The sequence below is a fragment of the Mustela lutreola genome, chromosome 4, assembly GCF_030435805.1.
Source record: "Mustela lutreola isolate mMusLut2 chromosome 4, mMusLut2.pri, whole genome shotgun sequence".
NCBI lineage: Eukaryota > Metazoa > Chordata > Mammalia > Carnivora > Mustelidae > Mustela > Mustela lutreola.
In genome coordinates, this window is record NC_081293.1 from 164,311,842 (window position 1) to 164,337,186 (window position 25,345).

General features: G+C 38.7%; 1 protein-coding gene across 3 annotated transcripts in view; it reads right to left on the reverse strand.

Annotated features, from left to right (window-relative positions):
• The window catches only part of IMMP2L (inner mitochondrial membrane peptidase subunit 2), an 867,031-nt gene that overhangs the window by 324,093 nt on the left and 517,593 nt on the right, over positions 1-25,345 (reverse strand). The gene's annotated exons all lie outside the window — the stretch shown is intronic.

Here is a 25,345-nt window from a genome sequence, read left to right on the forward strand (position 1 = left end):
GTTTTAAAATTTTATTACTGATAATTTGTTTGACCTAATTTTTCTTCACTATAAGTGGAGAGAATATTAATCCATATCCTCTGTTCTCCATCTTAGAGGACTGTGTGATCAAAACACCAAATAATATATTCTTTTTAGAACAGTATAAGCTACTAAACTACTTAATTCTTACATATTCACTCACTCTCTTTCTTAATCAAAATATCATCAAAATATCCCTTAGATAAAGCCAGAGGGCATAAAAAAATCTTTCGTTTTTTTAAACTATAAAGTACTATACAAATAAAAAATTATAACTGCCATTAAAATGTCGGTGTTCTTAATCATGTAAATTCCAGACAGATTATAGTTGATCACAAAACATCACAACAAACACTAAATTTGGTAAAATAAGAAAAAAAAAGTTTGAGTGATTCAGTGTCATAAATTCCAAATCAAGTATTCTTTCCCCACTCCTCTGAATGCATCTCTTATTTTGTGATTGGAAATTCTACTTAAACCAAATTTTCATTTAAAAAAGGTATTTAACAATTCAAAAGTTACCACTTTGTATATTCTGAACTAGCACATATTGATACATTTTAAAAAGAAAGCTCTGAATCATCGCCAAATGTCACAGATTCTCTGCAAAAGCAAGAGACAATGAAAACAGTGCACCCCAATACAGCTCCGTGAAGTCTGAACTCTGGAGGCAGACCACCTCAGCAGGGACACTTGGTTTCATCACATATTATCTTAGTCACCTTATGCAAATTATCAAAAAAAGGAAATAATATCCAAATTTCGTAGATTGCCATGAAACTTAAATAATGCTCGGAAAGCGCTTAGCTTAGCACTTGCCACGGAGTATACATCTGATGAATGTTAGTTGACATGACTGTTGTTACAGTTCAAGTTTCCACTCCTACCTCCTTGCAAAAAGGATGTTCTAAGATCTTCTGAGAAACAAATCATTATCCCCAGAATGAAAGCAATACCATGGCACATAACATCTGACCAGAGCTGAATAAAATGAAAGATGTTCTCGACCACCTGTCCCCTTTCCAAGAAGGCGAAGCTTTATAGATTCTGCATGAAGCGTGTATTTTTTTATGTACTCAGTGACTTCTATATCTGGGCATGGTTTTTTCTTCAGTGCATGCTGTAGGGGTGGTTTATTTCTTTACTCTCCAGAAATAAATTCATTAATAAAACAACTAGGCATTTGAGAATATATAGAAGTTAGATTTTGAAATCTCAGGGTGGATGTTCAAAGGAAAGCAAAAATATTGTCACTTATCACATCAAAGCTATTAAATAAATGTAGCTAAATCCATCTCAATCTGTCCCAGGTTGCAAAAGATCCAATACATGGCACAGCTCCTAAGTCGTGAGCAATTCAGAAGCCCACCCTAAGGGCAGCTACTTTTATCACCAGAAGGGCTGGAATCTGTGAATTTAATATTTACAGACAGAAAGCACTTATACCGGTATTCCTACCGATATGACCACCACTGCAGTATTTCACTCTGCTGCTTTCCAAGTTGGTGGTTACATTTAGAATCCCACCTGCTTTTTTGGAGGTCTGCAAACTGGTCTACCCAGAATGGCTGGCATGCCTCCAGTCAAGACTGTTCCAGCATTATGCTCTCTCTCCTATAGGCTAAAAAGAGGGAGATCAGATATGGTGCTTTATTATTATTATTATTATTATTATTATTACTAAAGATTTTATTTATTTGAGAGAAAGAGAGTACGAGTTGAGAGAGTGGCAAAGGGAGAGGGAGCGGAAGAAGCAGACTCCCCACTGAGCAGGGAGCCTGAAGTGGGGTTCAGTCCCAGGACCCTAGGATCATGACCTGAGCCGAAGGCAGATGCTTAAGTGACTGAGCCACCCAGGCGCCCCTAGATACAGAGTTTCTTATTAGCAACAATACTTCTGTTTCGTAAAGCAACCCTTGGAAATCACTGAGCAGTTTTAACCTAAATGTAAAGCCAAATAAGACTTAAATCACAAAGAAAAGAAACATATGCATACCCTGCTATGATACAGTTTTGAGAAACCACTTAAATCTAGTATTTACATCCCAATCTACACAAAAACTACTGGAGCATCTGTTGATCACATACAATCAGAGTCCTGAATTTGCAATTGCCTCAATTAAGCAGATAATTAGTCTATACAGTTCATGATTTACTGAGAGTCACAACTGTGAATGGCCAGATTGTTTTCTGTAATTAAACAGTTACTAAAGACCCTTAATCCCTTTCTTTGGGTGTGATTTTTGAAGACAGTCATTCAAGAGAGGGTGAAAAATGGAAGTGCACTCTTTGAAAAGGTCTTCCTTTCTAGTCACTAAACACTTATCACTGCCCTCCACGTTAATTCTTTTTAGCTACAGGATGCATGAAAACTGAACTAGTTGCTTAGTGAGCATGGCTTAGTGAACAACAGGACATGGGATAGAATGTAGAAACTAGTTTTTTCAATGAGGCCAGTGGTTTTCTGCAATTTTTTAAAACTATAGACTGCTTGGTATTGGATCACTGCTGATGAAAGCTGAGCTGCTTCGTTACTCCGCACACCTGGTCGCCTCTACTGACTCCCAAGGGCATCACCTACATCTGGGCCCGGAAGGCACGCTCATGTTTCCGGGTCGACACCTCACATGTGGCTTAAGAAAGACTCAACTGTTGCTGTCATCTTATGAATATATAGTAGTGATGATACATAAATTTGATCTTGAATACCGAAACAATCAAAAAGTAGTAACTGAACAACTTAAAAAATATTTTAAGGATAATTTAAGACTAATTGAGAAAGAAAAGAGCACAATGGCTGATGTACTATGACTGATAAGGATATAACAAAGGAAAAATGACAGCACTTGTATCATATTATTTGCCCTCTGCATCGTATAATGTGCTTTTTTTAAAAAAATAGGCTCATAGACTTTTAACACAAAAAGTGATTTTATAAAACAACCAGTTTAATCCCCTCAAGCAAAAGCACATTTTCCCACAACAGCCATTTATTTTAATATTCATTCATTCATGAGACATTTATTAAGCACAAATCGTTGACAGATGCTACACTGGGGGAAGCATATTTCCCTGCTTTTCTATTTCTTTCATGAGCAACAGGTTTTTTCCGTGTCCCAGATGCCAAATCCTTGCTGTCACCAGGTGACTGTCACCAGTCCCTTCCAGGATCTCAAAATTTAATTGTTCCAGTTGCGTCCATATCCTGGACGACGACCACCACCAGGCTCTGACTTCTGGAGACCAGGTTCTTCTCCTTCCCTTCCTGAAACCTCATTATAATGATGGAAGCTCTGGGAAGCCATCTCCTTTCACTCAAGCAAGGAAATCGCTCTAGAAACTCTCCCCTCTATCACTTGCTTCATCGATTTCTTTGTCTCCCCTCCTATCAACACACACATATGCTCCCTTGACCCCACATCTTTTCCATGTACCTGACTTCCCTATGTTCTTCCCTGTTTCTCTTCAACCCATGTTGCGGACTTTGGTTCCTACCCTCCCATCCAAACAGCTCTTGCTAGGGCCTCTCCAGGTGACATGGCTAAGCACTCTCCCTGAAACGTCACTGTGTTTCTGAAATACAGTCTTTTCTTCATTCTCCTTCTGCTTTTTCGGCTGCACCTTTTCAGTCGGCCTTGTCAATTTTTCCTTTTCTCCCTGACCTCTCAATGTTAGAATTCCACAGGGCTGAACTCATGCTTCCCTTCATCTCCACTTGCTCACTACTTAACCTTATCTGGTCTCATGTGTTTAAATACCACTGGCAGCCATACGTGTGTGTGTGTGTGTGTGTGTGTGTGTACATTTATGCACATAAATGCATATATATGTATACATATGTATGTATATTCATTGTGAACTTCTTCCTCGGTTTTTCACATTTGTGTATCCGACTAGTTCGTTATTATCCCCACTTGCACCTAAAACTTAACATATCCCTAACAAAAAGCCTGATTCTTCACTTTTCACCCAGTTTCTGTCTTCCAAACTGCAGTTAAAAGCAACTGCATCTTTCCAGGCTAAAACCTGAAGGTATTATTGACTCTTCTCTTTAGGTCTCACCTATATCCAATTTATCAGCAAATCTTGTTCACCTTCCCTTCAAAATATACCCAGAATCCAACTACTTTTCACCACTTCTACTGCCATGGGCCCAAGCTACAGTCACCTCTTTTCTGGACTATTGAGAGAGTCTCCTAACAATTTTTTTTAAAAGATTTTACTTATTTATTTGACAGACAGAGATCACAAGTAGGCTGAGAGGCAAGCAGGGAAAGAAGGGGAAGCAGGCTCCCCGCTGAGCAGAGAGCCCGAGGCAGGGCTCGATCCCAGGACCCTGGGATCATGACCCAAACTGAAGGCAGAGGCTTAACCCATTGAGCCACCCAGGTGCTCCCTAACCCTTTTTTTTTTTCTATTTTTTTTTCTTGTTCCTCCCTATTCTCCATTCTCAACACAACACCAGTGTCAACCTTTCCCCATGCCAGATCAGTACAGTCCTCTGCCCACCACCATCAATGGCCTTGAAAGACTCCCCAGCTTTTCCCTGCAGTCATCTCCTTCCAGCCACCCTCTCAGGCTCTACCGTCACTGGCAATGGCTATCCTGTGCTCTGAGCATGGAGCAACTGGTACTATCTCAGGGACTTTGCAGCTCATAGTTTCTGTGCCGAGATCACTTTTGTCCCAGGTATCTGCAGGGCTCTCTCCCTCATTTCCTTCAAGTCTCTGGCCAAATGTTGTATTGGAAAAATCTTCTGACAATTATATAAAAATGACACCTTCTTGCAGGCTCCTAGGCACTTTCTATCCATATTAAACCTTATTTTTAACCCTAACCTTTACATTCATGGCCATAAACACACACACACACACACACACACACACACACACACACACACACACACATACACGGTTACTGCTGTTGTTTACTGTTATGTTTCCTCCCCAATCCTTACATACACACAGAACAGTGTGGGTTACATGTGGACAGGAACTTTGGTCAGTCGGGTTTACTACTACATCCTCAGGAACTAGAATAATGCCTGGCCCATCGCCAGTACTCAAAACTATTTGTTGGATGAGTATCGGGGAGGAAGATATAATGGCAATATATAATATTGGCCTTTCTTGAGTTATAAAGAATGAATTGGATGGGGTGCCTGGGTGGTTCAATGGGTTAAAGGCTCTGCCTTCTGCTCAGGTCATGATCCCAGAGTTCTGGGATTGAGCCCAGCATCGGGCTCTCTGCTCAGCAGGGAGCCTGCTTCCTTCCCCCTCTCTCTGCCTGCCTTTCTGCCTACTTGTGATCTCTGTCAAATAAATAAATAAAAATCTTTTAAACAAAATAAAGAAAGAATGAATGAATGGGAGATTCCCAAAAATGAAACAGGCTATTCTAAGCAAAAGCAGAAATATACACAAATCCCGTGCCCCATTTAGTGATCTTGGAGGTCAGTTATTCATGAAGGATCCCTGCCCCAGACACACACTGGTCTCAGCATGCACTGATTGTTTTCACATCTAAATATTTTTGGCATGTATGATCTATAACACATGGCCTAGCATTTACTTCAATATTATTTTGTTTCTGGCTGTTCTTTTAATGTAATCATAAGTATTTATTGTTTATCTACTATGTGCTTGCCATAACGACCCGTCAGGGTTTCTTCACTCTAAACACAATAAAAACCTCGGTTATCTGGCCTTATCGGATTCTTCTAGATAAGAAAAATTTGCCGCTTGAGTACCTTTAATATTACAGACCATTCTTTTAGTTCAGCCAAAATGGGTGTCCCAATCATTTGGGGGAAAAGCTATAATACAACAATATTAATAACACTATATTAGCAAGTCAAATCAATTGCAAACGTAATGCAGAACATACATATCGTTCTCAGCCGACTTTTTTCATATTAATTGTGATGGTAACAATGTTTCTAAGACTGGAAATTCCACCAGGGCAGAGTCTACATGTGGTTCAGGACACGGAGTGAAGTACCTCACACATGAGAGGCCCTAAAATCATGGCAGTCAGGATGAACCATGGCACGAAGCACACGTATAGAAGAGTATCTTGCAGATGAAATCGTTCCAATTTAAATTGTTAATCTGTGCAAATTTAAAATTCTGACATACTGAAAATGTTATATATGGCTTAACCACATTTATTTTTTGTGTTTGTTTGCAGTCTGTCTCCAAGTGAATAAAAAGAGAGAGTCAAGCTTTGGCAACTGTAGGCACAGGGCAAAGGCTCACAAAACCACTCCTGCATTCATATTCATATCCCACCATGGAGAAATTATTTCGGGTTCTTGGAGCAGCCTGAGTAGAAGCTGAAAAATAAATGCTATGGTTTTGAGAGCACCGCAAAAGCACTGAAGAAAAATTAAACAAAGGCTCTGAACCTTATTTGTGTTCTGTAACACTGCTTCGAGGCAACATTTTTACTTTTAAATGTATGCCCTCATTTACTTAGGAAATTAAGAAATGAACTCCCGTGTCAGTGTCCCTGCTACCAAAATAACGTAGCCCTCGGCTGATTTACAATTGAATCCTAATTGAACAGTTATGGTTTTAACTATATCAGCATATCTGCAGGTTCCTTAGATAAATATTCCAAGCATTTCCCATAGATTTTATATGCAAAGAAAATAGTAAAGAGAGTCTTAGAGCAGAGAAGGTTCTGTGGAATGTTTAGCGTATCATTCTGCTTATTTTTCTTAGTTCTATCTCATTTTTGACACACATTTTCAAAGCCCTGCTATTTAAAAATATAAATGTTTTCATTAACAACAAATAAGAGGGCTTAGAGAAGTCAGAGTCTTCTGTTTTTAGAACTTAACAGATATTTTAGTTTAACAATTATTTATATGGAGATGGACCTTAACTTCCTTCCTGTTACCCTGTTTCTTTTTCCTCCCAGAGCCAAGAATCATGTTTAATCATTTCAATGATTTCTTCCATCCACATGGCAGTATATTCACTGAGAGGTCTTCAGATGAGAAGAAAAAAAAAATCATAAAGTAGCACACTCTCACATGCATGTATAAGAGAGCAAAAATGGGTACTTCACATTCGAGCTATAGAGAATTTATAATTCAACTCAGCATGCTTACCTCAAAGACTCTTATTACTTATCATAATTTATAAAATTTTACAGCTGGAAGGGAACACATAGCTCTAGGCCAGAAAACCATTTTGCACAGGAGGAAACCATGGTTTGTGGGCATCTAACGGATGTTTCAAGGTCATACAGCCAGCTGGGTCACCCACCCAGGTATACTGAGAGAAATCAGGTAACGGAAGCTCATGTTAGTGCACAGGACGGGCTAGCGAGCAGAAAGGTAGGAGAGAGTTGCAAGCACAGACCATGTGTTGGCCTGAGAAAGAGCATTCTAGGCTCTTTCCACAAAGGTGGCCCACAGACCTTTGGTAGCCCAAAGACCACAAAGGTAGCCCAATTTCAACAGATGCCAAATTTGAGGGATGTCTTCAAAGATGGTTATTTAAAGAGGCTATCAGAGATTTAAGAAAAGAAAAAAAAAAGTCAAGACGCAGACTCAGGTACTGACAGTGTCCCCAGGATGAGATGTGTCAAGTGCCCCATCACCACGGATGGCAAGAGAACGCTCCACAGATCAGCAGACGAGGGTGACAATTAGGAAAGGGCTGTAGAAGGGAGTAACATAAAAGGGTAGAGGAACAGGCAGTGACCGTAGAGATAAAGAAAAATCAGAGAGGATTTTCAAATATGTGGGCCCAGTCACCATGGGAAAGAGAGTTAATGCTGTGCTGGTTTAATCATGCAGGGTTACAGGGACTGAATTTTCAAGGGGCTTCCATTTGCTGAGAGCAGTGTTCATTAATATCTAACTCAGTGACACTTATAACTAATGTGAGATTGTTCACCGAGAGAGATTCTGCTCTTGCCCTTTTCCTAAAGCCATGTGTACCCCAAACGGACAGGTACATGCATTATCATTGAAGAATAAAAACACATGCTCAAGGGACATTTTCCTGCAGGGATGCAGCACATCTGAACAACAGTTTGCGGAAGAAAAGAGGCCCCTTACTATGTCATCCCTCTGAAATGAGACCTGTGGGGGGGGAGGTAATAAACGGGAGAGCCTGTGGGATAATAATCCCTCCTTCTGTGGCCCACAATCATTCACTAGAGCTGAGTAATTACCCTCCTAGCCAAGACCTCTCTCTGACATGATCTGACAGTTTGTAACTTTGCACCAGGCAAAGAGTGAATTCTGGCACTTATTGTACTGAAGACTTTGAACAACTGAGAGACAGAGTGTCAAGTGATTCGTTTCTCCATAAAGAACGAATGAGGCAATAAGCAAATGAACCAAATGGGAAAGTATTCATCTGCTTATGTGCTTTTGGGAGGCGATGGATCCATTCTCACCAGAAAGAAACCATGCCTTACGGGGAGAAGAACAGGACGTCAGCTCAGAAATGGTAGGTCTCTGGTAGGAGAAAAGAGCCAAATTCTCATGATGTCATTCCCTGTCATGCCACATTTCCCTCCGGGACTCAAGCCTGGAAGCACATAAGTGGGGCTCGCTTTTCCAGAGCCATTTCTACCCGCATATTGGGGAGTTATAGAGGCAAGTCAGGTTCAATTCTTAGCTCCACACAGGCATGTGGTGAGGTTGCATGCGAAGAGGCACAGGGAAAGAGAATTCCAATAGCAGAGAAGTTGAGATGTGTTGTAGATCAGAAGTACACGAATAAAATAAATTTCTCTGGCTTTTTCAGTGACTATTTGATCTAGCTAATTTTTATACGCAACCTTTCTAATGAGAAGTTCAAGCATGAGTTTTCAGAGTAAGCAATACAGTTGTTTCTGTTATTATTTTTAATCTGTATTGTGCTGTTTCTCCAAAGAGATTCACTCCTTCGTATGATACGGCAGTTGCCCTCAGAAATATCCTCCCTAGCGTGGTAATACTAATTCATAATAATGCAGCTAGTAAAATAAAAACAAATACTATTTCATATAGGCAAATAAACATGAATGCATTAATTTCTCAACTTTTATAGCTTTTCAGTTCACATTGAAGGTATATATATATATATATATATATATATAATAATCTTTATATATGATCCTCACAGAGAGGCAAATCAAATATAACTTGAAAAGGACACACAGCTGACATTAAAAAAACATTTAAACAAACCTTAACAGAGATTGGGCCTTAAAAGGCAAATAAATATAGATTTAGAAGTAGCACATATATATTTATATAAATTATATATATTATCAGATATTAGAAATAAATATGTAACATATTACATATATACATATGTATGTGTAAAGAGAGAGTTTTAAGTGAGGTGACAGTGGCTACATTTATATAGGCTCACGGAACTGAATTTCAGAAATGACCCAGTCTAACCCCTTTCGATTACAGATTTATCTGCAAAGGCTGTAGCTTTTATCTCCCAGATGAGGAAATGGAAGCTTAAAGAATTTGCTGTGTCTTACGTCTTCAGAACTTGTTCAAGGCTCCTTAGAAGGCAGAAAATAGTGAAAGTACTAAGTTATTGTAAGAAAATGTGTAATTAGGAAGAGGACTGGGTTTCTGTAAGCCTACAGCTCTGCAGCTCTCATTCATTCAACACACTCTTACTGCAGGACGCCTGTATTGTGCATTGTGCTAGGCAAGCAAGCACTCAGGCAATCGTAGTGGACGACACAGACAGGATTCCTGACCTCAGGCACCTCACAGTCCACCGAGGGATACAGATAGGTAGGGAGGTGGTTGGAAGACCCCAAAATAAAGACTCAGAGAGGGATGTGTAAATGACAGCAGATAAGGTTGCTGGGGTACATGGGTCCAACTGCAGAAGGCCTTCTGAGTCATTCCAGTTCTTAAGTCATTCTTAAGAACAACATGTTAGGAGTTTTAAGGAAGAGAGATGTGAGCACATTGTGTTTTAGAAAGACGACTTCTGTTCAAGGGGCAAGTCAAAGCAGCCAGACCAATGAGAAGGCTGCTGTAGTATTGGAGCCAGAACACAATGTCTTGTACAAGGAAAGCAGGAATCATGACAGCGAAAAGTGGCCTTATATTTTGGAGGTAAAACTGAAAGAATCTTGTGAATGAATGGACGTGAAATATGAGGGGATGAAGGCTGAGAGCTGGCGCCCAGCTTCCTATTTCAGTAAAGGTAAATAGGAAGGCATCACACATTAAATAAATAAACAAATAAAAACTATAAAACAGTGGTGTCCGGGTGGCTCAGTCAGTCAAGCGACCGACTCTTGATTCTGGCTCAGGTCATGATCTCAGGTTTCAGGTCAAGCCCTGCATCAGGGTCTGCGCTGGGTGCGGAGCCTGCTTGAGATTCTCTCCCTCTCCTTCTGCCCTGCCCCTCCCCCTACTCACTCTCTCTCTCTAAAAAATAAAATAAGATAAAATAAAATAAAAACCATAAAACAAACAAGAAACACGGGAAGAGAACAATGAATCACTGAGTATGGATAAACATCGATCCAAACTAACCCCTTCCACATACAAACTCATATATACTAACCCCTGCCTAAGTTCCTGTATTTGGGCATTATTATAGAGTTAAATCTTAGGTTACGCAGATCTTACATTCAATTTTAATTTACCTGTGGCATATTTCAACAAATTAAGTTCCTTGTGTAGTCTTCATCCTACCAAGAAAATTCTTTGAAAGACAGGCATGGGAAAAAGTCCCTCAGGTAGGTCTTGACTTGGGGTTCAAGCCAGGAAAAAACAAACATACTTTTAGCTATCCTTGACTCATATATTCATAGCAAAGCTTCATTACTTTGCTGGCAATTACTTCTGAGAACTACAGGTATACATATAATCAGATCTAAATAAAAACTGCACCTTAAATGAAAATATAAATGACTCCTGGATTAATTTTTGAGTTATTGACCTCTGTTAGCTCTCACAAGCAGAAGTTGGCCAGGCACATGCATTTGCAAAAGACTTTTAGAATGATTTCTTGAATATGTGACAAAAAGCACAGGCAACAAAAACAAACAGACCAATGGGACGACATCAAACTTAAAAACTTGTGCATTAAAGGACAGAAGTAATAGAATGAAAAAAGGCAACCTAGAGAATGGAAGAAAATGTTTACCAATCATACATCTGGTAAGTGGCTACATCTAGAATTTTAAAAAGAATTCCTACAACTCAAAACCAAAAATAATCCAATTCAAAAATAGACAAAGGACTTGACTAAACATTTCTTCAAAGATGATATACAAATGGCCAATAAATATGTAAAAAGAAAAAAAAGCCAACATGACTAATCATCAGAGAAATGCACATCAAAAGAACAGTGACATATCCTCTCACACCCATTTGGGTGGCTATAATAAAAACCAATGAAGAAACAGAAAATAAGTGTTGGCAAGGATATGGACAGATTGGAACCTTTGCGTAATGTGGGACAACTGTAAAATGATGCAACTGCAACTGAAGAAACAGTATGGAGGTTCCTCAAAAAATTAAAAATAGAACTACTATATGACCCAACAATCCCATTTCTGGGTATACATCCCAAATAGTTGCAAGCAGGGTCTCCAGGAGCTATGTGTACAACCATGTTCATAGCAGCACTGTTGCCAAGAGTCAAGAAGTAGAAGCAACTCAAAAGCCCACTGACAGAGGAGTGGATGAAATGTGGTCTGTGCATACAATGGAACATTATTCCACCTTAAAAAGGAAGTCTTGCCACACGCTACAACATGGATGAACCTTGAGGACATTATGCCACGTGAAGCAAGCTGGTCACAAAAAGATAAATACTGTATGATCCCACCACTTACATGAGGCAGTTAAAGTGGTCCAATGAATAGAAACAGAAGGTAGAATAGTGGTTCACAGGAGCTTGGAAGAAGGGGGTGAGTAGAGAGCTGCTTTTTCTTGGGCTGCAGCGTTTCAGATTTGCAAGATGGAAAAGTTCTGGAGATGTGTGTCACCATGATGTGCCCATACTGCTGAACTGTACATTTAAAAATGATTAAGACTCTTTTAAATGGTCCATTTTAAGTTTTCTGATTTTTATCACATTAAAAGAAAAGTGGCCACATGTTGTAAGATTCCGTCATATGGAATGTCAAGAACAGGCAAATCTGTAGAGACACAAAGTAGACTAACAGCTGCTCGGGGCTGGGGAGATTAGAGGAAATGAGGAGTGACTGCTAATGGATACAGTTTCTTTAAGGTGTGATGAAAATGTTCTGGAGTTAATATTGGTGATGCTTGCAAAACTCTGTGAACATATTAAAAACCTTTAAATTGTACAATTAAGAGGCTTTTTGATGTCTAGTGATTGACACTTATGTTCCCTCCTATACAGCCTCTCTTAGCTGCCAAACAAAGACTGTTTTAAACAATTCCCTACCATTCAGCACCCCCTTCAAGCACTAATATATAAAGTACTTCTTTCGGGTATCTTAATAATTATTTTCTTTGAGCCACTGCATTCAGCTCCCTAGGAATTCTAAGGCAACAAACTCGAATGCAGCATTAACAATGTTATGCTAAAAACAATGGCATAATGCCAGAGAATTTCAAGGATAAAAATATGAAATTCCCTTGCTTGAGATCTAGTGTGCATTGCAGAAACAACTATATGGATCATTCAGCTTGAATAAGATGTTTTGACATCTCATCTCAACATCTAAAATTAAAACTACATCTTCAATTCGCACTGAAAGCTTTGTGTTGCATCTAGGTTAAACCCCAGTAAGAATTCAGTACGATGAAGATTAGTTATAAGAATGCTTATTTGTGTTCACTTCCCCCTCGAGTGTGAAAAAAGAAAAGTTCATTAATTGGTAAATACCTTATAATAACACGATAACTATTTTGAAGATACATTGTGTTTAGACTTTAAAAATCTTTTGAGCTGAAAAATAAAGTAGAAATTTTACTGAGATGACAGCAATCACTTCATCTCAACAGATAATTCATAATGATTATAATCAACAGAAATTCAAATTGTATTTTCTAAACATATTTGCTTATTTTTAACTCTATTGGTATTACTTATGTTCCAGTAATCAAAATCCAGGATCAAAAGTCCAGGATAATATAATGCCTCTTACTTTTTTTTTTTAACATATATTTTCTATTTTTTATAAACATAATATATTTTTATCCCCAGGGGTACAGATCTGTGAATCACCAGGTTTACACACGTCACAGCACTCACCATAGCACATACCCTCCCCAATGTCCATAACCCCACCCCGCTTCCCCCAACCCCCCTCCCCCTAGGAACCCTCAGTTTGTTTTGTGAGATTAAAAGTCACTTATAATGCCTCTTACTTTTAACAGAAATTGTTATGTGGGTCAGCCAGAACGGGGGCTATATGTATGCCAGTCTTGTGCCTGTCAACTCAAAGACCACAGATCAGTGAACAATAAAAACAGTAGACTTACACATCCCAGTCCTGGTTATAGAAATTGTCTTCAAGCCTCTTCTTTTTATTATCCTTTCTTTTTATTCCCCATTCAGTTTACTTTCAACTTGCCCGTATGTGTGATACAATCCTTTCTCTACCAGCCATACAGATAGATGGAGGCCTCTCTGGTTTTGATCTTTGGTGTTGTGCTCCGGCCCTCTCCCCCAAGAGACCCAACTCAAGACCCACCACGAAGCCTCCACCCGGGGTTCAGATAAGGTCCCTAGAAAGTAGACCAATATAGCAGGAACCACCAGGAGAATGGATCTTACAGAAACCACATCAGAGAAAACACCCATTGAGCAGAAAGAAAGGCTCCTGACTTTACAAAAAGATGTGATTCTGAATTTCACAAAGGCTTATTTCTTTTCAAAGCAACAAATCCACTTAACGATATCTTTTGGACAAACTGTTAGTCATTTTGGCAAATGAAAGAGAGATGGGTATCTTTAGTTTAGACTCCAATGTGGGCTATCCATCACCCGCAAATCACGGCTATTCCTAAACTGTCTCCGTTTGCTTTTCTTTTTTCAAATCTAAGGCAGCATCACTATGCTACTACTCAGAAGCAAGAAAAAAATCTAATAAATAAAAAATCTAATAATCTCCTACAAGTTCATTATTATGAAAGGTAGCAAGACAATGTTCACTGCTGCAGAGTCTGCCCGGCTGTTCATTAAAAGCACCAGGCAGCACGGTGGGACCCGGAATTAATGCGACAGTGTTAGCAGCTCTGAGGAACAACCGTTGATACTGATTGCAGATTGTGCCTGATGATATACACAGGAATCTCTAGATCATTCACTGAAGTAGTGTGAAATGGTGTATAGGAGGTAGGACACAGAAACATAGGCCAGTTTCTGGGAAAAGAAATACTTTCTCATGTTCAAACAAGGCACTGAAATCCAGCCTAGTCCATGGTTAAGACCTAAAAAAGTAGAAACACTTCCAATCATGACTAACACTTACACAGCACTTTGTACGCACCAGCTATGGTTTTCGGGGCTATGCAAATACTCATTTCATCCTGAAATACCCCCAAATACCCCCAGACATAGATAGCATTATCATTCCCATTTCTCACAAAGAAACTGAGACTCAGGGAAATGGAATGACTTACCTAATACCACACAGCTAGTTAACAGAGAAATCAAAATTTGAATCACATGGTATGGCTTCCAAGTCTGTGCTCTCAACCAATAAAAAGAGCAGTGTGTATTTTCTTTCAAGTATCAGTGTTTTTTTATGACTCTCCATTTTACAGTGGCATTGATTTTTTTTTTTTTTTAATCACACAAGCTACTACATATACATGGTTTAATCTTCCCAGTAAATATGTTTGCTTAGGGACACCTGAGTGGCTCAGTCATTAAGGGTCTGCCTTTGGCTCAGGTACTGATCCCAGGGTCCTGGGATTGAGCCCCACATCGGCCTCCCTACTCAGCTGAAAGCCTGCTTCCCTCTCTCCCACTCCCCCTGCTTATGTTTCCTCTCTCGCTGTGTCTCTCTCTGTCAAATAAATAAATAAAATCTTTAAAAAAAAAAACATATTTGGTTAATTAAGACAAATTGTCAGCTACATTAGGGAACACATTCAGCGAAGCACGAGGTATAGACAAGTCAAATGGCAGAGTCCTCTGAGAAGATCCATTATTCTAAGCCCTGTTACTACACGGATAATTCTGCCTTTAAAGTCAGGGACTGCCATCTTTGCATGCTGAGCACCTAACCTAGTGTAAACATTCAAGAAATGGGTAGAACGAGGATAGAAGGTAAATAAATCGACACCATATAAAGGAAATGTGTGGTGGCAGGAGACGCCGAGCACACAGAAGGGGAAGGGGGGGGGGGAGTAGTGCCCCCCAGCTCCTCCTTGCTGTTTTGCCACGAGGCTTCCTTATTCTTTGCAGAACTCCATGGCCCAGGCCTCTTGCATCTTGCTGTGCTTGAAAAGAGTTCAGACAGCAGAGCAAGGGGCCCAGAGAGCCAAGAGTGAAGTCAGAAATCAGAGGGCCCCTCGGCAGGGGAGCAGCAGCGGCTGAGTCACACCCCCCTTCAGGAGCACTGGCCAGAGGGAGGCATGGCATAAGGGAGTGAGTAGGAGGCAGAAGGCAAGCCCCCCGCCCCCACAAAACCTTCTCAAACAAAGAACCAAGAGGTCAAACTGAAAGTAAAAAGGATTTTGCCTCCTCTTACTCAGGGTCTTCTGTCTCCCTTTGAAGATGATGTTAGAAAAGAAAAGGCAGGGTTGAAAGGGAACACAGAGGAAGGTGGGATCCATGCCTAGAGTTAAAACACATTTTAAGAGCCAGCGTAAATCAGCAGTTAATGCCTTGGGAAAGGGACATGCTACCATGGGGTTCTGGAGCCCAGACTGCTGACACTGTTAATTATTCCCAGAAAAAAAGTTATTGGAAGTAAGGGCATAAATTGAAAGTAAACTCAATGACCTTGTTTCTCCTGGCTTTCCTGAATCATATCTTCACCTTTTTCTGGAACATTGCCGTATCTCTCTGCATCATGGCCAAAATGCTATCCTTCCGGTGAAGCCTTTCCTGAGCACCGGAATTACATTTTGTCTGGGTAGCTTTTAGCGGTCATCTGCATATCCTATTCACTTACTCAACACACATATGTTCCACGCCTGCCATGTGCCAGGTTCTCTTTCTAGACCCTGTAGAGAACGATGAGCAGAACAGATAGAAACTCCGGCATCACATTCTACCACTGTACATTGTATATTGAGCAATAGTTGTTTTACCATACATTACCTATCTTTATAACCCTCTTATTGAACAATAAACTTGTGATAGGCAGCCTTCATTGCTCATATTTTTGAAATCTCATCTTGCCTAGCAAAGATGCTTGCCCAGACTGGGCAATGTTTATAAATAAATAAACAAACAAACAAACAAAGAGTTCAACCTTTTGAAATCAGTAGGAAATCTGGACTTCCATATCATACTGGCACATGCTGCCATTGATGAACTTGTGGGAGGCAACTCTGCCTTTGGATTTGGCATAAATTCTCATCTATTACCACACATTCGAGACACGAAAAAGTGGAAACGTATATACACTTGGTCAAGGGAAAGGAAAAAGTCCATTTCAATTTCCAATGTATTAAAAATGATACAAAAAAAAAAAGAAATTAAAGACAGTATTATGAAGCTTCTACTCCCCAAAGGGGTATTTACTAAGACAAGTTAAGGGAGAGGGACAGAGGGAAGTAGTTTTAAAATCAGTGACTGACATAATTCAAATTATTCTCAAAGGAACCTAAATAAGTATGTCATTAAGTGTTTCTTAAATTCTTGCTCATTTTGAGAAAGTATGACAACCATAATAACCAGACTAGATTAAGAACTTCCTCATCTGACTTTAATCTCCCAAACAGTCAAAGGCAGTGATGGAAACCCCAGTGCAATTAATAAATCACCCAGTAGTGACCACACTATTGAGAATGATACTGCTTAACGTAGATAGCGAGTCTACAATACACTATCATTTACACCCCAAAACCACGTAAGTTATAAGTTAGTGACTTTCTCGGGGGAGATGATTCAATCCATCTTACTTATTTCTCTTCTACCTCTTCTCATTTCCTTTTCTCATTTATTTAGCAAATATTTATTTCTCACATAAGCCTCAGAAAATTCTATCTGAAAGCAAGCAGGGTATAAATAAATATTCTCCAAAATTCGATCCCTTGCTTATCCTAATCAATCAACAGAGTTTCTTAAGTGGATTGGCCTGTGCTGAGCATTGTTACCATCCTTTCACCAGAACTAAAATGGGTCCAGTTGTGTCAACAAACCCTCCTCTGAAGATAGAGCCATTTTCTAAATCTCCTATTTCCCACCTGAGTAGAGGGGGAGCATGAACTCAGCTTTAAAAATTCCTAAGGAGACTAGGGTGATAGGTTATGGCAGAAATTCAGCTCTCTGGCATCATCATTTCAGGATTCAAGTAACACCCTTAGAACTGAAGTCCTCATCAAGCCAACTAAGGAAACACCAGAGCTTAAAGTTTGGTCTACATTGCCATGATCCTCTAACAAGTGTTATGTCATGGGTCAATCCATAAGTAGCTTTCAACCTGGGGGCATGGAGATGAATAGGTTCATTAACTCAAGCAAAGATGTCAGAGGTGTAGGGAGAAGGTAGGACTTCTTAATCTCTACTCCTCTTCAGACATTTTGAGACACCCCTGCTCCCTTAAAAATCTTAAACACTACCTGGTGTTGATGGTGAAATCAACATGGGACATGTTGACCCTTGAAATGTTGGGGGATGGGGGAAAGAGAAACACTGATCTGCACTCACTAAAACACTTGACTCTTCTCAGATATGAACTACACCCTATAGTTCTAGGACCAAAAATAGAAGCAGAGGAGTCACCAATTCATGTCATGTCATGACACCCAGCTGTTGGGTCAACAAATTGGCTACTTTCCCCAACCTCCTATTTAACAGACCTAAGATGACCTTAAAAAACATCCTGAAACTTTGATCAAAAATAAATTTCATTCATGTTTAATGCTGACCTTTTTTTTCTTTTTTCTTTTTATAAAGGGAAAATGTTACAAAATGGAATGAGAAAGACAAAGCAGATGCAACTCATTTCTGACCAAATCCAATTCAAAATCACCCTCTCAGCTTTGTACCAAATGCTCATGCCCTCAATAAAAGAGTCATACATAATGTAGCAGTGAAACTGTTGACGGGGTTACATGGTCACAGAAGACCCAGCAAATTTGCTGCTGTGGACACAAGGATGCGGTGTGTGAAGCTGGACCTGATGAGATTTTGCATCTGTTTTAACAGTGTCCTGAAGGCAAGCTCTATTCTTTGCTTAGCATCTGCAATAATGTGAGCACTTACTCAAAGTAAACTTTTGATTTCATCCATTTTCTGTATCAGCTAAACACATGTGCAAACAAAATAACATCAGTTCTTTGTTAAATTAATACCTAAATATCCGTATGCTCATAGTCTTGGTAAAAAATACATAAATAAATCATCCAGATTATTAGCTCAAAATGCCCCCATTTCAACACATAAATTTGTAACTTCCTTCAAATCATGGTTTCTCAAACTTCATGAATTTGGGGGTGGGTAGTCAATGCATGGGCTTTCAGAGCATTATGAAAAGACCTGGAATCACCTGAGTATTTCTATAGGCCAAAAGTCCATGACTGACATCAAATTTCCAAGAGGGTAAGTGACTCCAGAAAGGTTAAGAATTACTTATTTAGAGAAATGAGTGAATAGTCAAGGGTATATTTAATTGAAATCCCATGCCACAAGTAAGAGAAAACAAAATATCAGTTATATATAGATGGCCACATTAGACTCATACCTGAATAGATTCAAAATATTGGGCCATGGTGAGCTCTACTATTAGATTATGAATCAGGAATTTATTATCTGGGGGGAACTCAAAAAGAAAATATATGTGCTTTCAAAGACAAAACCAAAAAAATCTGGGTTACAATTTCTTTCTTTCTTTCTTTCTTTCTTTCTTTCTTTCTTTCTTTCTTTCTTTTAAGATTTTTTATTTTATTTATTTGACAGACAGAGATCACAGGTAGGCAGAGAGGCAGGCAGAGAGAGAGGGAGAGGGAAGCAGGCTCCCTACTGAGCAGAGAGCCTAATGCACGGCTCCATCACAGGACCCTAAGATCACAACCTGAGCCAAAGGCAGAGGCTTAACCCACTGAGCCACCTAGGCACCCCTGGGTTACAATTTCAGTAAGATATCCCCTATTCTTGAAAAAAAATACCTTTATTAAGCTATAAATGGTGTACAATAAATAGTACATATGGAAATCATACAATTAGATAAGTTTTGACACATGAATACACCTGTGAAACCATTACCGTAATCAAGATAATGACCATGTCCATCATCTCTAAAAGTTTCCTCGTGATCCTTCAGGAATCCTCCAGCCCTGGCCCTGTTGCTACGCATTAGTTTGCATTTCCCAGAATTTTATATAAATGAAAACATACAGTACATTGGTTGAATGGTGATCCCTCAAAAGATACATCTATGCCCTAATCCCTGGAACCTGTGAACATTGCCACTTCTAGGAAAAGGTTCTTAGCAGATACAACTGAGTTAAGCATTTTGAGATGCGATCATCCTGGATTACCAAGATGGGCCCTGAATCTAATGATAAGTGTGATATCACACAGAGAAGAAAAAAAAAGAGAAGACAATGTCAACACAGAAGCAAAGAGAGGCAGAGACTACCAGTTCCAAGCCACAAGACAAGGAATGCCCAAAGTCACTAGAAGCTGAAGGAAGAAAAGAACAAGAGTCTTCCCCGGAACCTCTGTGAAGACTGCACCTCTGTCAACACTGTGATTGTTTGACTTCTAGCCTTCAGACCTGTGAGGGAAGAAATTTCTGTTTAAAGCCACGAAGGTGGTAGAAATTTCTGTTTAAAGCCACCACGGTTGTGGTAATTCAATATGGCAGCCACAGGACATTGATTCATATTCTTTTTTTGTCTGGCTTCTTCCACTCAGCGTAATTACTTTGAGATTCATCCACATTGCAATATAGATCAATTGCTCTCGTTTTTTTTATTGGTGGATAATATTTCATCATGTGTATATACCAGAGTTTGTTTATCCATTCAACTCTTGATAAATATTTGAGTTGTTTTTAGTTTGGGGCTATTAAAAATACTTACAAGATACATTCTTTGATTTACATTTGAATTTTTGGTACTACCATCCTTTTGACTTGATTTCCTGAACTGTTAAAAGTATGGTTAAATTAGCATTTCATCTATTAGGAATAGGGCCAGGAACATAATCAAAGAAGACCTGTAAGCAGCAAAAATAAATTTAGCAAAGAAGATACATTTATTCACAGAAGATGTTCTCATGTTACAAAGGAGCTCTCATTTTAAAAATAGTTATATTTATTTTAATAAACCTAGTAGTCCAGTGTCCATACCATTGGAGATTAAAAAGATTAATGAGAGGAAGGAGAGAAGGAAAGTTTCTGCTATGGAAGCAAACACAATGACCAGCCAGAATACAGCATCTGACAGTCTGGTAGTCAGAAAAGAAATACAAACCCAAAACAAAAAGAGTAATTTGACCGTCTAGGTTGTTTATGTATTGAATTACAGGTCACCACAGTATCTAAACTTGTGATTCTGAAAACAGAATTATTATACCTAATACTTTCTACATAGAGGTCATATAGTAGAAAGATTTCCATCTAAAACAGTTACGCTTTATCTGTAGATAGAAAATATTTAGAACCATGTAGCTATGAAAATAGGTACACTTTTAATGTAGTTTTCATTCAGCTGTGTATGTTGGCTTACAGATCCAATTATAAGACAGTACTCCCCATGTGGGCAATGTGAGTTTCCTAGTTATGACTGGACTCCCAGCATCCAGCCCAGTGCTCAAGCCCAGCTGGGCACGATGTTTCTCAAAGCAACAGATGAATGAAGATTACCTGAATGGATAGCTAGAGGGCTGGATGAATAACAAGTCCCCGTTTTAACTAATTTAATACTAAGTCGTCTTCTTACCATTGCTTGCTGCAGCATGGAATTTGGGATTAAGGTACCTTCTTCTCAGATGCCTCAAAGTTTAAACATTCCATGAGTTAGGGGTGCCTGGTGTTAAGCGTCTGCCGTCAGCACAGATCATGATCTCTGGGTCTTGGGATCAAGCCCCATGTTGGGCTCCCTGCTCAGGGGGAGTGGGCTTCTCCCTCTCTTCCCCGGCCCCACTCCCTTGATCATGCTCTTTCTCGTGATCTCTCTCTGTGTATCTCAAATAAATAAATTCTTTTTAAAAAATAAAAAATAAGCATTCCATGATTTAGAATAGGCATGTAACAAGTTCCCTGGGTAATTAGCATAGTTAAATGTCTGTCTGACAGCTCCTCTTGCTAATATTTGCGCCCCCCCCAAAATATTTCCTAATATTTAGGAAAAACGCAGAAGCAGAAAACTGACTTTGGTACCATCGCTACCAAAGCCTCAAGCAGCACATGTTTTAAAAAATAAAATAAAATTCAATAAAAGTCACAGCCCAAACAATTGTGCAATCTTCCTTTCATTCTACTACCTGAAGCAAATAATTTAAATTTCTATTCGAAGTAGTTAGAAGTTAACGATATCTTCTTGCTCCCTATAAGACCTGGCAGCTCAGTCTAAGATGGTGTGTCACAGAAAAATTTCACCATTTAATCCTTAAAACAAAGTTTCCCTATCCTTTGCCTTATTGCAAAAGAGAGTGATGTTGACATAAGGATCAAACTGTTTGCCCTCAAATGCCACAATGAATGTATAACAGAGAAGAAAAAAAATGTGCAACTTAGATTAGATTACTGGACTTCTAGCAAGCTCTCCCCGTGCCAATTACAGAAGACTTTCCATTTACATATAAATAGCTCAGAAATTCCAACACAAATGTACTTGAAAACACTGAATCAAGTACTTCAGAAAAACATGGATTAGGTGCATTTCAATTTAATTTTAAGGTGTTTACAACAAGCATGTGTTCAAGTAAAAAAAAAGAAATGGAATCAATTTTTATTACAGAAAGCAACATCTTTTTAAATTATTGAAATTATTCCCACAATGCTCTTAAATCCTTCTATCAAGGTTACTTTTAGCATGCTGTCTGGGTTTGATTTTGTTGTTCTTGTTGTTTTGTGTGTGTGTGTGTGTGTGTGTGTGTGTTTTCTTAAAAAAAAGGAATAAGTAGTTGTATAGAATGGTGGTGTGATGTCTGGGATACATAATGCAGTTTTTGTTTTGTTTTGTTTTTGCTCAGGTTTTGCCTGTCTGTATTAGAGATGGGTCTTGAACTAGCAAGTACCTTATAAAAGATACAGGTGAATCAGGGTGCCTTTTGCTAACAGAACCTGTTTTTATCTTTCTCTGCAACCTGGTTTAAGTTTCTAGCCCTTGTCATGTTCTTTCCCACCGGAAGACATTCTGTAATGAGTGTAACCTCATCAGCAGTCTCTAACCGGTAACCCACCACAGATTAAACATTTATAAATTAACATTTATTAATCTATTGCTTAAAAACAGCCACTTCAACTTCCACTGCTATTTCACGACTGGATTTGACAGGTGGCATAAACAAACAACTCTGCATGTGACTGGTATGGAATGATTTCCAGATTTCTCAATTCACTTGTGGGCTAGATAGACACACAGAGAAAAGGAGGCTGCTTTTGCTAACTGCCCATGCATTGAAATAATACTGGTGTTTCTTTATATTTTACAAAATATATAACAATCATTTATTCTGTGGAAATCACTGGACATACTTAGTTCACTGAATTTTGTAGATGAAATGGCTAGAATTTCTCCTCCTAATAATGATGGGCAATGGTGGGGGGGCAAGGAGGGAGAAAGAGAGAGAGAGAAGGAGAGAGTAACAGAGACAGACAGAGACAGAGAGAGGCTGCAGACCATTCTTGTAAATAGGCATTTAGTGGGAAGTCTGGAGGTAGATTCTAGACAGTGCACATGCCAGAAACAGAACTGATCTACATGATCTACATTGATCTACATGATCTACATTTCTGAGCTATTTATATGTAAATGGAAAGTCTTCTGTAATTGGCACGAGGAGAGCCATTGATCAACATGATCTACATTGTAAAAATGATCACTATGTAAGTTTCATCTGTAATTGATAAACCAGGTATATCACTGGATATCAACCAAATGCAGGAAGTCTAATACTGCTTCTCTGAGTTACACAGTGTTCAGACACAAATCTTGATATATGCACAGAAGGAAAAATGCTAAATTCATATTTCATGGGGCAGATGATCTCAGAATAGAAAAATCTAAATTCACAGACTAAAGCAGTATTATTATCTTTAATCTCAAAAGTTTAACAACTTAGACTAGGAGAATGGATTTCTTAAAAGTAAAAGGAAGGGAGGGGGCACCTGGGTGGTTTAGTCAGTTAAGTGTCTGCCTTAGGCTCAGGTATGACCTCAGGGTCTTGGGATAGAGCCAGGATTAGTAGGGAGTCTGCTTCTCCCTCTTCAACTGCCCTTCCACCCTGCTTGTACTCTCTCTCTCTCTCTCTCTCTCTCAAATCAATAAATAAAATCTTAAAAAAAAAAAGGCAAAAGTAAAATGAAACAGATATTTAGCTAACAGATTTGAATAAACAGTAAAAGCAAGTCTCGTGTATTACAGAGAATTAATTTCTTCAAGTGTTTAAAGGTTTATATCCTTACGAATTTTAGAAGTTCAATAACAAATGGCAGATGAAATTTTAAGAAAATAATCAAAGTGCAATTTTCAATCAACTTCTGCTGTTTCTTTTCATAAGACATATGAACAACCCTGAAGGGTAAAACTACTTTTTATCAATGTTTGCAAATAAGTCACCAAATTCAGCACGGTACATGAGAATTTATGTATCCTTAGCCAAAGCTTGGTAAAATGAATTTGCATTACTAAGGCAAGTAATCATAAACTCGGCAGCTCTGCCATTAGCTTCCACATCAAACACATTCATGCTGAACACACGGGTCAGTAATAAACTGTCAGTATATTGTTTGGCAAATGCCTTTTTTCTTGTACTCTGCCATGTCCTCTCCCTTCCGCTCTTGCTCTACAAATTATACAAATTAGATTTTGCAATCAGCATTAGAAAAATCAGCACAGGGAAATCTCTGTGACTGCCATTATTGTTGAATATACTCAATAATCATCTTCTTTCCAAACAAAGATAATAGCAAAAGGCTATGATGAATTTTTTATGCAGTAGAAAAACTGTACAATGAAGATGGTACGTCTGTGAATCTGCTTATTAAAAATGCCAACAAAAAAGAGTTCTCTGGAAAAAAAAATAATAAACTAAGTTGTAGTTCAATACAGCCCTCATTGTTTGAGAACTTGGTTTTCTAACAGGTATTACCTGCTACTAAGCTTTTGGTTAGTACTCATGGTTTTCCTTGCCTTTTCCCTTTAATTTTCTCTTAATGTCACAGTATGTTGGTAAGGAAAAGTCTATGTATTTAAAAAGGGAAAAAATGACATATAATAGCAATCTCAAATGATTGGGTTTGGGATGGGGGGAAAAAAATTGGGTGAGTAGTATATGAAAACAAAGTTAGAAATTAAGATTTTCTCCAAATGTCACTGGAATCTGAACCTCCCTTTTAAGAAAATCTGAGTTATACCCTAATAGATTAGGATATATAGTTCATCAATTAAAATTAAATAATCTTTACATAATCTCACATCTTTCTCTAATCTTTACTACTCTTGTATCCAAGGGGAATGTCTAAAGAGATCTTCAAAATGTTTCCACTGACAGTGAACACAGCTCAAGGTATAGAGCAGTTGAAACACTATGTTGTACACCTGAAACCAATGTAACATTGTGTATCAACTATACTCAAAATTTTTAAAGACCATTTCATGTAATAAGTTCTAGTAAACAGCTTTTATTAAACAGTATTCTGAAAAATCACTATTTTAAGAGACTGAAGAAATCAGACAGAGTTAATTTACTGGGAACAAATAAGATTCTTCTTCTAAATAGTTACAGTTGATCAGAAGTCACTCTAGAATAGTCAGTTATCACATGAGTTTTCAACAAATTTAAAACTTGTGGACATTGATCCAATTTCCATAAACCAGTAGCATTACCTAGGTGCAATAATGGAGAGTTTAACAACCTCCACTGGGCATAGTTCAAGGAAGGTCAAGCAGAGAATTACCTCTGGGAGAGAGGTGGTTTGAGTTCATGGCTTCCTGGGGCCGGCGGAGATCAGGACAGAAAATGTCTCCACACTTTCCAGAGTGCTCTTCTGAGAA